Below are 15,875 nucleotides of genomic sequence, written 5' to 3'. Positions count from 1 at the left end.
AGAAATGGAAGTGCTGGCTGGAGCAAAGGATTGTGGGGCTTGAAGTTCAGATTGCAGCATGGGAGGCTCCCAGTTCTAGTTGCTGTTTCTGGGTTCTGGGATGTTTTGGGTGTTGGCTGCTCCACTGGGATGGCAGTGGGACAGGGAGGGATAGGGGAACAGCTCCCTGCTTTGGGCTTTTGCCTTGCTTGCTGCTGCTTGCTGCTGCTTTCCACTGTGCCTGTTCTGCACACAGGCTGAGGTCACTGTACTTTTGTATTCTGATGATCTGATTTGCTCAGGAAACTTCTCTCATTTGTTTCTGTATCAACAAAGAGGTTTTGTGTGGTGTTCTTTCCCCCTCAGTTCTGTGTTGGGGGAGGCAGAGAGGTTAAGCTGCTGGTTCAGCTGAAGCCAGTACATTCCTTTTCTGGAGCCCAGCGTGGCGCAGGAAAGCAGCTGCCTTAATGAGGACAGAATTTGGCAGGACTGAGCTAACAAAAAGAGAGAAGAGGAGGATTGAATTAAGGCTTGAGGCTTGTCAACAGAGTTTGGCAGATGTTTTCTTTCCTGTGGTGTGTTCACTGTGTTGATGGATTTGCTTTTGGGGGGCTGATGAGCTGTAGTCCTGTTTGTGCTGCTGATGGTGCTGAGTGTTAGCTTAGGGTAATGGCTCTGAGCTGTGCTGCCCACTGCTGGGCAGCTTACTCTGGTTTCATCCAGAGCAATACAGGACACTCCCAAGGAAACCACTGTGAGATCTGCCCAGATGCTGGATATTGAGGAGTGGCAGGGGGTGGGGGAGGGAAGGGGCAAATTCTTAGACTGGTGGTCACCTCTGGTGCTTTGGAATTTCAGCCCTGAACAAGTGCAAAATCCTCCCAGCAGGGGAAAGGTTTGGGCAAACTCTGTTGTCAGCCTGGGAGTTCCTGAGAGACAGAAATCACTGCAATGTGCTTGGGCCTGGCCCATGCCTCTCGAGCCCTTCTCATCTCTGTGCAGAGGACTCAGGGGCAAGAGAAGGTCTCTGGACCTACAGACAGTGCCCCAGGCATGGCAGCTGTGTGAGAGAAGCAGCCTGTGCCAGGATCAAATGCCCCTCGCAGTGAATGGTGCTTATGACCAGGATTGTGCCCCAAATATTACCAGAACATGCTTCTGTGTGTGTGACTCAAACCCCCTTTGTCCTCTCTCCCTTCTGGAGTCGGTGGGGGTGGATCTTGGCACCACTGAGACCAGGTAAACAATCTGCCTGGGCATGTTTGCACCCCTGTGGCAAACAAGGCCCAGGCTACATGTTTGTTTGCCCTGTTTAGGGCGTGTGCTTGTGCTGATTTGGCAAAGGATCAGCTCCTTGGTGAATTATTGTGTCAGCAGGGGATGCTCACTGGAGCAGCATTCTTTGGGGCAAATGGTAAACAGGAGCTGTTTGGTACACAAGTACACAAGTGCCCCCCACGCTGGATCTTATAGCAGTGCAGAGAATTATGGTAGGGAATACCTAGTTTCCTGTGTCCGCCCCCTGGGCTGGACTGCTGGACACAGGAAGCACCTCACGTAGCAGAGGGCACCCAGCCCAAACTGCTACAGCCAGGCACCGACCAACCCCTCCCCCACTGCTGTTCCAATCAGTTTCCATTCTAAATTCTAGAACTCATTTGCTGTGTGGCAGTGCTGGGATTGCAGGCAGGGAGAGTCCAAGGCTGTGTGGTGAAGAGGTTATTAATTTATGAATTATGAAAATTATTTTTATTAATATTATAAAATTGTCAATAACCGATGAATCACCAACTTATATACTTGTTCTAGTGCACGTTCGTGAAATATATCCCATAACTGGCTTAGTATTATCATTAGAACTTATTTGAACTAATTACAAACTATTTCTGTATGTATATGCAAGAAGGGTGCAGTTCCGCCGCTCGACGGGACGTGCGCGGCTTCTGGTCGAACTGATAGGAAGCTCTGTTCTGTGTGGAGCCGGTTCAAGGCTAGCTCCTAGCAGAGTTGGCTCGCACAAAAGGACGGGCTGGCAGGGCCGGTCCGGAGACAAGCTGGTCCTCGGAGTCGACCCGTACCACACGGCAGGATGGCGATCGCCGGCAGGCGTGCCCGGGGGATGTAGCAGTATGCAAGTCTGCAGAGGCGGCCCCGGGAGTGAGGGATACCGGTGGGGTGGGCCCGACAGGAGTCAGCCCAGCTCAGCAGATTCTCGGGCAGCGGCTTCTCATTCACTGGGCTTAAAGCAACAGCAGCATACCCGGAGCGGTCCGGGGGTTCGGTGCAGTGTAAGCACGAACGCTGCTGAGTAATCCCTGGAGTTTCACAGTGTTCGGAGCGGCACGTGGCGCTCTTCTCTCCACTATGGTGGGGTTAAGCAAATGCGCAGGGACCTGGCACGGTCAAGTCCCTTCTTCCCCGATAATTGGGCAGATCTTACCCTCGGGGGTTGATGCAGTCCATGCAGTAGCGATGGGGGGGGTTTCTCTCCCGGTCAGTGTGGCTGGCTATGGCAATGCTGGCTCCTCAGCTCAGCACGGTGTCCTTCCTCTTGTGGAAATAATTGCTCCAGTCGCTTCTCACATGCAGGTGCTTTGATATGCGTGCATGTATGTAACAGAAGCTCAACAATAAACTCAATTGCAGAGGCAGCAGCTTGGACTTAACTCTCGAGCTAGCACAGAGACAGAAATGGAGGAGGAAGGCACTTGTTTACTCACTGGGGTAATACTTATAGAAGATCTCGAGGCTAGGTTTGACCAATGGGCATTCTCATAAACAACTGGCTTCAGCCTATGGGAAAGCATGAAGCTAGAATTCTTCCATATTTGGAGAATACACAAGCACAGCATGCACCAGCAGCGTGCTAGCCTGGCTTTTGTCTTCCTCCTGAGGGAGGGGGAGCTTGCCCACATGCTGGGGCAAGATTCAATGTCTCGGCACAATGTGCCTTCACCACAGTACGTTTAGACTGGACAGCAGGAAATAAATTTTCCCATCCAGAATGTTCAGGGAGTAGAATGTGCTGCCCAGGGAGGCGGTGGAGTCACCAAGCCTGGAGGTGTTTCAAGATGGTTTGGATGTGGTGCTTGGGGATATGGTTTAGTGGTGACCCTTGTAGAGTAGGGTTAATGGTTGGACTTGGGGATCCTGAGGGTCTTCTCCAACCTGAATGTTTCTGTGATTGTGTGAATCACCTGCTCTGGGTGATCCTGCTCTGGCAGTGGGGTTGGACTGGATGATCTCTGGAGGTCCCTTCCAACCCTTCAGATTCTGTGATTCTGTGATTTAAGCCCTCCCAGTTCAGACTGGGCTCATCAGGACACCAAAGCTTCTCCTCAGCCTTGGCCTGAACCTCAGCCCTCAAAAGTATCTCTGAGCCCTCAGCCCTCCCCTGGACACTTCAGCCCCAAACCTCCTTCCTGTGCTCTGACCCCTCTTTATATCCCCTCCTACCTTTGAGTGACTCTGCTTGGCCCCTGGCACAGGGCAGGGGCTGGGAGCTCCCAAAGCAGCCTCATGGCTTTGGAAGAGGAGCAGGAGGTGAGCTGTGGCTGGGCAGCTGATGGACACCAGGAGCAGATGGGTGAGAATGCCATGGGCAGCTCAGCTGTGCCTCAGGATCTCCTGCACAGCAGCAACCACAGGGCTGGGCAGGGGCTGGGAGGTCACTGCTGGCTCAGCAGCTGATAAGGCAGCATCAGGGAGAGGGCAGGAAGGGGACTGAGAGGTCACTTCTTGCTGCAGCAGCTGAGAGGGCAGCCCCTGACTCCTGGCTGGCCTCTGTGCTTTTGGCCTCCCAGCTGCCAGAGTTCCCAGCAGGCAGCAGAAGGCATGTGGTGGGCAAGAGGTTTGTGTCACTCCCTGTGCTTAAGAACCTGGTGGCTCCTGCAGGAAGAGCCTTGGAGCTGGGTTGTCACCTCCCTGCCACCTGAGGGCCTGAGGGGACAGCAGCAGGGACAGGGCTTGGCTGTGGCTGCTGGAGAAGCTGAGAGGCAGCAGCAGGGACCTGCCTTGGAAGGCCCTGGAGAGGTTTCTTGTGCCTGCTCAGCTGCCAGGCCACAAGCAGGCTGAGGCCTTGGGCCAGCCTTGGGACATCAGGGATGGCTGAGGAGCTCCTAGGGCAGGAGGAGCCACATGGCCAGGAGGTGAAAGTGAGGTCACTGCAAACTCCAATCCTTTTGTGCCATTGGCCAGCAGCAGGCCCAGGGCTGGGCTGGGGACTGTGCCATCCCTTGTGCCTGCCAAGCTGAGAGGCAGCAGCAGGGAGGAGCCTTGGCTGTTGCTTTGGAGCTGGAAGTTCTGCTCTGCACCCAGGCAGAAAGGCCTCTGGCAGGGACCATTCCCAATGCCCTGGGCTGGAGCAGAGGCTGGGCAGAGTGAAGAAGGCCAAGTGCATCTGGGCTGTGGTAGGAGGAGTGTGGCCACCAAGACACAGAGGTTGTCCTCCCCTGCACTCAGCACTGCTGTGACAACAGCTTGATCCTTAGTGTCTGGCTTTGGGACCTCCTGCTCTGAAGGAGTTTTGAAGAGCCTGAGGAGCTTCAGAGGATATCTACAAGGATTAGGGTGGAGAGCCTGAGGGATTGGGGCTTATTTAATCTGGTGAAGTCCTAGTTCAGGGCACTACAGATGCAGTGTGCCCCTGCTTGAAATCCAGGGATGATGCAGCTTCTGGTGGTTGTGGGAAGGGAAGAAAACCTCCATAGAGTTAACATTTTAGGGTTCAGAGTGGAGGTGAGGACAAAGAAAAGTCACTCAGAGGGGATCCTTGTGGTAAAAGAGGCCCTGGCTCTGTGTTTCAAGAAATGGCCATGGAGAGTAGAGACAGAACAGGGAGGGTACAGAAATGTCATGGTGAAAGCTGCTAGGAAAGCAAGATGGGTGTCAAGAGCAGGAAGGGAAAGAGCTGCAGGCATGGGGCAGTGTAGCACCACCTGCAAGGCTGAAGGCTCAACAGCACTGAGGACTTTCTCCTCCTATCTATGGCAGTTGCCTCTCCCACCAAGGCCAGGGAGGTGAAACTCCTGAGGCTTGAGCCTCTCTGGATCTGACTGCCCAGGCTCTGTGGTCAGGGCTTGGCCTTTCTGCTGCAGAAACCAAACCCAGTGTGGGGGACAGTGGAGGACAACCTGTGGTGGGGATGGCAATGGACACTGGCAAGGCTGGAAGTCATCAGGAGAACCCAAGGCTTTGCCTTCTTGGCTATGACAATCATCCACCACCAAGGGCTGTGAGGAGACTTCCTAAGGCACCAGGGGGTCCTCAGTGCTTCCTTAAACACCCCCAGGAAGGCTGGGGACTGTCATCCCCTTGTCCTTCTCTCAGCATCACAAACCCCACACCCCACAGCACCTGAGGAGCCCTGACCCACACATGAGGGACAGGATCTGCCTGCCCAGGCACTGTGGCCAGGGTTTGGCCTTTCTGCTCTATAAACCAAACCCAGAGTTTGCTCTCCTGCACTTTGCCTTTGTCTGCTGCAATCATGGCCTCCACTGAGCTGCTCTAAGGAGCCCTTGGGAGGCTTTGTTGGTAATGCCCCTCAGTGGGGCCAATCAGTGCTTCAAGGTACTTTGTGTTTTCTTTCTGACTTCTGAAGTTTCTTCAGTCTTCTCTCAGTACCTGAGGTTCCTGCAATGAGTCCCAAGTGCCCTAAGGAGATGTTTGTGTCTCTGCAATCTTCTTCAGGATTTCAAAGTGCACCTCACAAAGCTCAATTTTGTATGTCAAAGATAAAATAGTTTACTGCATTTCAGTTCAGAGCAGAGATGATAATTCCCCAAGTGACACTGACCCAGGCTGTCTCAGCAGGACATCTGCACTTGCAGGAACATCTGTCCTTCAAGGCTGACACTGAATGGACAACTTTGCTCCTCACCCTCCCCAACCTCCCCATTGCTGTCACTGCCCACCTGGGGCTTACAAGGTGATTCAGCAGAATGTGTTCTAATCCCAGAGCCTCTGAGTGACAGAGTGGATAAGGACAAGGCTGACCCTGACTGACTGCAAGGGATCCTGAATTGAAATCTATTTCTATGTCTGTGCCTAGAGAGAAGCACCAAGCATAGAGGGACAGAGCTGGGTGGGTCCAGTGCAAGATAGAAACCTTGCCCCTCGTGACAGCAAAGGTGTCTGTCCAAAGACACAGAGAGGTGTAGCGGAGGCTGTCAGAGGGTGCCTGGAGTTCAGTTTCCTTCTGCTGGAGCTCAGGGCAAACCCTCACAAAGCTTTGGCACTCTTAGGGCACAAGAACTGAGGCTGGAGAAGTCTGACTTGGTGCTGGCCCTTGGTGCAGGTTGTGCCTGAGAGATGTCTGACTGGGGGAGGTGCTGGAGACAGCTGCTGTGATCCAGGAGAGCTCCAAGGTTCTGGCCCATGGTGAGTGTCCTTTCTGCAAGGAGGGGGAAGAGAGGAGTGGACAAGTGGTGGTGGTGGTGCTGCTGGTGTCTGCCCAACTGATCCATGCAGTGAGGACAGAGTCTGCTCTCAGCACTGGCTTGGTCACAAATCCAAAGCACAGCACCAGCGGAGCTGCTGTGAAGAAAATTGACTTCATCACAATCAAACCAGGACAATCTTCTCCCCCATTCCATATCCTTAACAGCATGCTCAAGTCTGACACTATCCAATACCTCCTTATTTACTACCACCCCCTTTCTACCCTGTGATTTCTCCACAGACATCATCATTCCCTTAGTCTATGACCACCCCTGTCAAATGTCCACAGAATGTCCCTAGAGCTCATCTGGTGCATGGCTTTGGTTCTGTCTGGTCACTCGGGTTCACAGGATGTTAGGGGTTGGAAGGCGCCTCCAGAGATCATCAAGTCCAGGTATTTGTATTGGTCAGCCTGTGCTCCTGAGCCATGAGCTTGCTTAGGGCTCATGTCCTGTCCCAAAGCAGAGATCCAGGCCTTTCCACTGCTAGCTCCATTGCTAAGGGCAAGTCCCTCTTTTTTCCTTCCAGGGCAGTCCATCCCTGGCCTTACTCCTACTGTCTGCTGTCTCACACCATCTCTGCTGTCCACAGGAGTATAATGGGTTGGGGCAAACCCCCTCCCCACCATGGGCAGAAATAACAACTCAGACAAACGGATTGCAAAAGTGATGGAAAGTTTAAATAGAAAGCAGTGAGTGTGTGCAGAGAGCCAGAAGTGCAGTGTGGTAGGTTGAGAGAGGGCTTAGCTCTCCCTCCTCCACAGAGTAAGAAACCACAGCTAAACCCAGTCGAAGAGCAAGGCTATATATTTACAAGCATATATGGAAAGCAGGTTATATATAACACAATATATACAGGTATGTACAATATATACACAGAAATATACAGCAAAGAGAAATAACACAACAAAAATCCCTCCCTGAGGGAGGGATTCCTTGGAACCCCCTCTCTCCCCCCCTACCTCCCTTTTTCCCCAAAAAGGGGTTAGAGAGAAAGAAAGGCAAGTTACTAAGGAAAGGAGCTGTTAGTAAGCTTCAAAAACCCATGCAGGATTAGTGTTTGCTTATCTGAAGGCCAACTCCAGCAGTTCGCAGAGAGAGCAGGCAGGGAGAACAGGCTGAAAATCCAAACTCCCCAACTCCCCAAACGGAACTAAACTGAGGAAAAAAAAAATTCCAACTGCTCCACAATCTAAAGTTACATTTTTTTCTTCTATCCACCAATGAAATTCGTTTAGAATATCAGAATGTTTTGGTTCTAGTACTGAAAACATTTAGCCAGTGTTTCAGCACTGTTTGTTCTTAAAGGCATAGCCTCAAACGGTCACATGCAGTGACAAGAGAAACCCCAAAACAGACCCAGAAACATCCCACCCCCACCTGAGGGTGCACCCAAGAGCCCCAGGGCTCCTTCTTCCACCCCCACCACTGCAAGGCTAGTCTCGGCTGGCCACATCTGAGACTGCCCATCCCCCCACACCCCTGTGGCCTTGGGCCTAGCCAGGCCCATGGCCGGGAGACATCTCCCCCCAGTTACCGGGTGGTGGAGAGGAAGGAAAGAGGAGGTGCCAGACCCTGCCATGGATTTTATAGTGGTGCAGGAATTATGGTAGGAAATACCTAATTTCATGTGTCCACCCACTGGGCTGGACTTCTGGACACAGGAAACACCCCTGTAGCAGAGGGCACCCAGCCCAAACTACGACAATAGTGTAAGGGATTGGGAGGTGGGAGGGACGTGGAACTGTCCTGCTGCACCTGTGGAAAGGTATTGTGAGAAATGCAGTAACAGATGGAGAATCTGTAGATTTTCCTGTACATCCATCTCCTGTGGTATTAGAAGGTTGACAAGGAATATGGCAATCTCTGGCCTGGGAAATGTTAAAAGAAGCTAAATATGCAATAGCTACCTATGGATTAAAGTCAGGATACACAACTGCTGTAATTGATCATTTGTTTTCAGCACACTTGTTAACCACATATGACACACACATGGTGGCAAATACTCTTGGTGTCAGCAGCCTGAAGGGAAAGAGCTGCAGGCAGGGGACAGTGTAGGAGAGGCTGCAGTAGGGATGGCCAAGGGCTCTGGCAAGGCTGAGAGGCCCAACAGGACCAAGGTATTTGTCCCCTTGGCTCTGGCAGTTGCCTCTTCCACCAAGGCCTAGGAGGAGAAACTTGGCTTTGAGGCTTTGAGGTTCTGCTATTGCAAGGGCAGTGGTCAGGGCTTGGCCTTTCTGCTTCCTAGACCAAAGGCAAGTTTTTCTCCTCTGTACTTTGTCTTTGTCTCCCTGCAATCCTGGCCTCTAACAAGCTGCTCTAACAAGTCCCTGGGGAGCCTTTGTCAGTAACAAGCCTCAGTGAGGCCAATCAGTGCTTCAAGGTACTTTGGAGTTTGCTTCTGCCTTGGACTTCTTGAGAGACTTCTTGGCAGTACCTTGGCAGAGTCTCCTGGCAGTACCTAAGGATGATGTAATCAGCCCCAAATACTCCATGGGGCTCATTAAATACTGCTGAAACTCTCATTATTGCCAAGGTTTCTGAAGCTAATTGGAGAGGTTTTTATTGTAAAAGCATCTGATAGAAAGTACTTTTAAAGGTACAGTTCATCACTTTTCAGCAGCAAATCACAGCAAAACCTGACAAGGTCCCACCCTGCTCACTGCTCACCCTCACTCACCACTGCCCCCAGCAGAGCCACAGGTGAGGGACAGGATCTGCCTTGCCAGGGGCTGGGGGTCAGGGCTTGGCCCTTTGCATCAATGAAAACCTCCAGGTTTCCTCAGCAGCAGAGCCACCTTGAGCTGCTTGTCCTGACCTCTCAGCACTGCCTCAGTTCTCTGCTCTGACCAGAGCCTGGAGATGCTTCAGTGCCTCCACTGATGCTTCCCTTGCATCCACTCAGTCCTGCTCCAACAAGACCCTGGGGACCCTTTCCCAGTATGCTTCCCTGGGACCCATTAAGAGTAGAAGAAACTTCAGAGTTTGACTCTGACTTTGACTTCTGGAGAGGTTTCATCAGCTTTTCAGTCTCTGAGGTTCATGGACTTGGCACCAAAGCCACCAGAGGGCTCCTTTAAATGCCTTGGGCTGGACTGGTGCTGCTGAGCTGGGCCAGGCTCCTGGGCTGGAGTTGCTGCTGGCAAGCAGGCAGCACTGCAAGAGAAAGCTCTGGCCAGGAGCAGCTCCTCTGCACAGCACAGCAGGGCTGAGAACACTGCCAAAGGATCTCAGGGAGATGAGGAAGGCAGAGACAGCTTCGAGGTGTCCAGGAGTGGGAGGATGACTGAGAGCTCACTGGAAGAGCAGTCACTGCAGTCACTGACACAGTGAGGCTGTGGGTGCAGGACACTGCAGCTGTAGCTCCTGGAGGCATCTCCATCTCGGCAGCTGATGCTCAGCTGAAGGCTCCTGGAGTGTGCACACAGAAGGAGGATCAAAGCCCTTCAGTTCCATCCTGTGAGCAGCAGTGAGCAGAGCTGGGGAAGGAGAAGGCTTCACCCCCATCCCCTCTGCCTTTCTCTCCTCCCTTCACTGTCTCTGCAGCACTGCAGGCCTGCTCCCTGTTTCTCCACCTCTCCATGGGTGTGGTAGTTTTAGGCAATGCCTTTAACATTTAGTTACAGATTTTGAGCAGAAAAGTAGAAACAAAATAAATAGATCACTCTTGGGTGTGAAAAGGAAAATAAAAGATTCTTCTAAACAAATTGATTGGATAAATATCTGGAATCAGAGGAGCTGTACCATAACAATTCTCTCTCTTCTCTCCTGATCTCAGCTGTTTTGCTTTGCTGGGGAGAGATCACCTGCTTTGGCTGGCCTTGGCTAAGTCTAACCCACTGCTTTTTTTCTCTCTCCACTCTTCCTTTCTCATGAAACCAAGTAGGTTTCATGTTGTTTAGTAATTGTAAATACCTGTCTCATATTGTCACTCCTGGATGTTCTGTACCTGTTCATTGCATTCCATTGCAGAGTGTAGCTCTTGCTTGTCAATACAGCTTCATTTGCTTCTAACTGAGCTGCTCTGGCAAAGGTAATGTTGGGGGAAATTTCAACCCACCACAATGGGACTCTTGTTCCCTGGCATTGGGCTGTTGGTCACTTTCTGTTCTGATACCAGAGGAATCTTCATGGCAATTCTGGGTCCCTACTGTATTTGAAGCTGTGAACAACTCTGCCATGGGATAGTAGTGATGGGACTGAGCTCATCCATTCCTCATGCAGCTGAGGGACAAGGGTTACAATGAGCCCGAGAGAAGTGTGCCCTAATTTGTCACTGCCTTTCCCTTCCTGGACAGGTCTCCATGGCCAGAGGCAGCAGATGTCCAACAGCAGCTCCATCACCCACTTCCTCCTCCTGCCATTCCCAGGCACAAGGCAGCTGCAGCTCCTGCACTTCTGCCTCTTCCTGGCCATCTACCTGGCTGCCCTGCTGGGCAATGGCCTCATCATCACCACCATAGCCTGGGACCACCACCTCCACACCCCCATGTACTTCTTCCTCCTCAACCTCGCCCTCATTGACCTGGGTGCCATCTCCACCACTGTGCCAAAATCCATGGACAACTCCCTGAGGGACACCAGGGACATCTCCTATGCAGGATGTGCTGCACAAGTCTTTTTTATCCTCTTTTTGCTTTCAGCAGAGGTTTCTCTTCTCACCACCATGTCCTACGATCGCTACGTTGCCATCTGCAGACCTCTGCACTATGAGACCCTCCTGGGCAGCAGAGTTTGTCTCCACCTGGCAGCAGCTGCCTGGGCCTGTGGCTTTCTCAATGCTCTGCTGCACACAGCCAATACATTTTCCCTGCCACTCTGCCAGGGCAATGCTGTGGACCAGTTCTTCTGTGAAATCCCCCAGATCCTCAAGCTCTCCTGCTCCACATCCTACCTCAGGGAACTTTGGCTGCTCATGTTCAGTGCCTGTTTATCATTTGTCTGTTTTGTGTTGATTGTGGTGTCCTATGTGCAGATCTTCAGGGCAGTGCTGAGGATCCCCTCTCAGCAGGGACGCCACAAAGCCTTTGCCACCTGCCTCCCTCACCTGGCTGTGGTCTCCCTGTTTATCAGCACTGCCTTCTTTGCCTACCTGAAGCCCTCCTCCGTCTCCTCTCCATCCCTGGACCTGGTGATGTCAGTTCTGTACTCAGTGGTGCCTCCAGCAGTGAACCCTCTCATCTACAGCCTGAGGAACCAGGAGCTCAAGGCTGCCCTGAGCCAACTGATCACTGGATGTTTTCAGAAGCAATAAACTCTTCTGCAGAGCAGTTCTGATGTCACTCAGTGCAGACCCAGACTGTTTTCTGTACTTTGTGGTGGTGGTGGAGTTTTCCTCTTTATAATGTTGTTTTTCCTCTTCTAATTCACTCTCTGCTTTCCTGACCAAGAGTGTGTACAGCAGGACCTCTGCTATTTGGTTGGTTAAGAAAAAATAAAGGATGTCTCTTTTTTCCTGAGATTCTTCCCCCAGGCTTTCTCTAGAGCTTCAGGGACAGGTCCTATGTCCAGAGTTTGGGGAGAAAATAATTCCTGCACAACATCATTGTCAGTCCTGTGACCACAGGCAGGGACAGGCCATGGAACTACTCTGACTGAGCTGGACCCCAAGAGCAGTTCCACAAAGACAGATGATCTGCTCAGGGCAGAGTCTGAAGGCTTAGGGCTTCATCCAAAATTTCTCTCCAGAGCAGGCCCAAGAAAGTGTCCCAGGGATGCAAACAGCAGGGAACAGCTCAAGTGTGAGTGTGCAGGGCTGGGGCACACAGCAGTGTCCTGTCATGGACAGGGCTCCTGCACGAGGCCTGAAGGAGCAGCAGAGCAGGCTCTGATCTGTGCCTCTGTTCACTGCACATCCTGCAAAAGCTGTCCCAGGGCAATCATCCTGCTCTAGCCACTCACCACCACCATTTCCACCACTGGTCTCTCACCACAACTTGCAAAGCTTCTTTGTCCCCGAGTTGCAGGACACAGGCTCAGGAGGTCAGCAGTGGCTGCTGGCATTGCACAGATGAGATGCAAGCATGGCCATGGTGTGTGGGGTGAGAGGAACCTGAGTGAGCACAAATACCATCAGCTGTTGCTGGGGTACCAAGGTACTGGAGGTGTGAGGAGCCTCCCAGCCTCTGGCAGGGGCAGCAGGAGGCCAGGGACACTCTGCCTGCTGCAGTGCAGAGCTTCTGTAAGTGGTAGGGAAAGACTCTGTCTCTGAACGTGCTGAGGTGCAGAAGGAGTTCACAATGCCTGGCAGAGCCCTGACACTGGATGTAGTCTACCTTGACCTTAATGCTTTTGTCACTGTCTCCCATAACATCCTTGTGAGTAAGCTCAGGAAGTGTGGGATGGAAGAGCAGAGAGTGAGGTGGATCAGGAACTGGTTAGAAAGTAGAGTCAAAAGTGTGGTGGTCAATGGTGCCAGGTCCAGCTGGAGAGCTGTAACCACTGGAGTCCCTCAGGGATCAGTGCTGGGTCCTTTCCTGTTCAACATCTTCATCAATGACATTGATGAGGGGACAGACAGACAGAGTCTGCTCAGCAAGTTTGCTGACAATACCAAATTTGGAGGCTTGGCTGAGACCCCTGAAGGCTGTGCAACCACTCACAGACTTGGACAGACTGAGAGCTGGGCAGAGAGGAACCTCATGTGGTTCAACAAGGATGAGAGCAGAGTCCTGCTCCTGGGGAGGAAGAATAAACTGCAGCAGGACAGGCTGGGAGGTGATCTGCTGGAGAGCAACCCTGTGGAGAAGGACCTGGGAGTGCTGGTGGACAGCAAGTTCTGCATGGGACAGCAATGTGCCCTGGTGGCCAAGAAGGCCAGTGGGGTCCTGGGATGCATTAGGAGGAGTGTGTCCAGAAGAGCCAGGGAGGTTCTCCTCCCCCTCTACTCTGCCCTGATGAGGCCCCACCTGGAATATTGCACCCAGTTTTGGGCGCCCCAGTTCAGGAGGGACAGGGATCTGCTGGAGAGAGTCCAAGGGAGGGCTTCCAGGATGATGAAGGGGCTGCAGCACTGCCTGGTGAGGAGAGGCTGAGAGTCCTGGGGCTGTTTGGTTTGTAGAGGAGAAGACTGAGAGGGGATCAGATCAATGGCTATCAATATCAGAGGGGGGTGTCAGAGGAAGGGGCCAGGCTCTTGGCACTGGTGCCCAGTGACAGGACAAGGAGCAGTGGGTGCAAGATAGAACATAGCAAGTTTTACCTCACCATGAAAAGACTCTTCTGTGCTGTGAGGGTGATGGAGCCCTGGAGCAGGCTGCCAGAGAGGTTGTGGAGTCTCCTTCTCTGGAGACTTTCAAACCTGCCTGGATGTGTTCCTGTGTGACCTGCCCTAGGGGATCCTGCTCTGGAAGTGGGGTTGGACTGGATGATCTCTGGAGGTCCTTTCCAATCCATAATCTGTGATTCTGTGATTTAAGTCCTCCCAGTACAGGCTGGGCCATATCCAACACAAACTGCATCATCCTATCTCCTACCTGTAAATACTCCCTCTCTGCTCAGTTGGTAGTGCATGAGACTATGAGTGTTGAGGTCATGGGTTTGAATCCTGCAGTGGTCAGCAGAGCCAGGGGTGTGCTTCCTCTTTCATTTCAGCGGTAACCCGCCTCGGGAGCACACTGCTGCCAGGACCCCCCGGATAAGCCACTAACTGCCCCTTTTGAATCCGGCAGGACCCGCGGCTGGCTCGGCACTCGACTGAGACCGGCTCCTGCTGAATCTCCACGTGCTCGGGTTCGCCTCGGTCCCCTGCGTTGCCGCGGCACTTTAAAAGCTGCCGGCACTGCGTGGCAGGTCCATTTCAGCCGCTCTCCTGCTCAGACGTGCGCGCCGCTGTGCTTTTTCTAAACCTTTGCCCAGCAGGTGCCGCGGGCAGGGCTGGCCATGGTGGGAACTCGCCGCAATAATGCCTTTAAGAAATCAGTCTCGACTCAGACTGAGAGGGAATATAAGAAGGTAGGTAAGTGTCATAAGCAAGAGGTAGGTGTCCAGGCATCTGGCTGCAGACAGTGCTGGAGCCTGGCGCTTGAGATGCAAGGTACTGGGGACAACTCCTGCATAACATGTGAGCAGATTGACTATTTACTTAACTTAGTGGCCAGCCTGAAGGACGAGGTTGCTAGACTTAGAGATGTAAGAGATTGTAGAAGGATAACAGACCTGAGTAACCAGGCTCTGCAGGCCTCCCAGGCAGAGGCTGGTTATTCAAAAAGCAGAGGGGAATGGACACAAATTCCTCTCAAAAGAAGTAAAGTTAAACCTCCTTGTATTCCCATCACCTTCCCCACTGCCCCTTGGAAAACAAGTACAGGGCATTGGAGGTCGAGGGTGAGGTGATTCTGATGGAGGACACACCATCTGGGGTTTGCCCAAGGCCAAGCAGCCCAAGGCCAAGCAGCCTAAGGCCAAGCTCAGCCCAAGGCCTAAGGACAGCCTTCCCCTGGCATCAGGACCTGCTCCCTTAAAAAAAAGAGGAGGGTAATTGTCATTGGTGATTCTCTCCTGAGGGGAACAGAAGGCCCCATATGTCGGCCAGACCCTACACACAAGGAAGTCTGTTGCCTCCCGGGAGCTATGGTCAAGGATGTTACCAGAAGGATGCCCAGTTTGGTGCAGCCCTCTGACTACTACCCATTACTAGTTATGCAGTTAGGGAATGATGATGTTGCAACCAGAACTTCCAGGGCTATCAAGACAGACTTCAGGGCCCTGGGGGATCTCATTGAGGGGTCAGGTGCTCAAATAATTTTCTCATCTATACCCTTAGTTACAGGAGGGAATACCATAAGGAACAGGACAGCAGCCATAGTCAACAAGTGGATTAGAGGCTGGTGTAGTCAAAAGAATTTTGGGTTTTTCGATATTGAAAAACTTTCTAATGCACCAGGTCAGCTGGCAACAGATGAAGCACATCTGTCCCAGAGGAGGGAAAGATCAGAGTGTATGAAAATGGCCTATCCCTCAAAGGGAAAAAGATTCTAGGAAGGCAATTGGCAGGTCTCATAGATAGGGCTTTAAACTAGATTCGAAGGGGGAAGGGGCTGAAACCAGTCCCCCCAGGCAGGAGTCTGGGGGTGATAAGCTTGAGCCAGAGGTGAAACCAGTAGCCCGGCTGAAGTGCATGTACACTAATGCACGAAGCTTGGGTAGACAAACAAGAGGAGCTGGAAGCCTTGCTGCAGCAGGAAAGTTATGATGTAGTTGCCATCACAGAGACGTGGTGGGACGACTCACATGACTGGAGCAGCTGCAATTGATGGCTACAGGCTTTTCAGAAAAGACAGGCAGGGAAGAAGGGGTGGAGGGGTAGGCCCTGTACATCAGGGAGGCATCTAGATGCCATTGAGCTGGAGATCAGGGATCATCAGGTTGAGTGCCTATGGGTGAGAATTAGAGGGAAGGCTAACAGGGCTGACATCCTGGTTGGAGTCTGTTATAGACCACCCAAGCAGGAAGAAG

General features: G+C 52.3%; 1 protein-coding gene across 1 annotated transcript in view; it reads left to right on the top strand.

Annotated features, from left to right (window-relative positions):
- LOC128899309 (zinc finger protein 721-like) overlaps positions 1 to 15,875 on the top strand; it is a 586,691-nt gene that overhangs the window by 154,465 nt on the left and 416,351 nt on the right.

This window comes from Dryobates pubescens, chromosome 43, assembly GCF_014839835.1.
Source record: "Dryobates pubescens isolate bDryPub1 chromosome 43, bDryPub1.pri, whole genome shotgun sequence".
NCBI classification, from domain to species: domain Eukaryota; kingdom Metazoa; phylum Chordata; class Aves; order Piciformes; family Picidae; genus Dryobates; species Dryobates pubescens.
The sequence above is the reverse complement of the archived record's forward strand: the minus strand, read 5'-3'. Positions and strand labels throughout refer to the sequence as shown.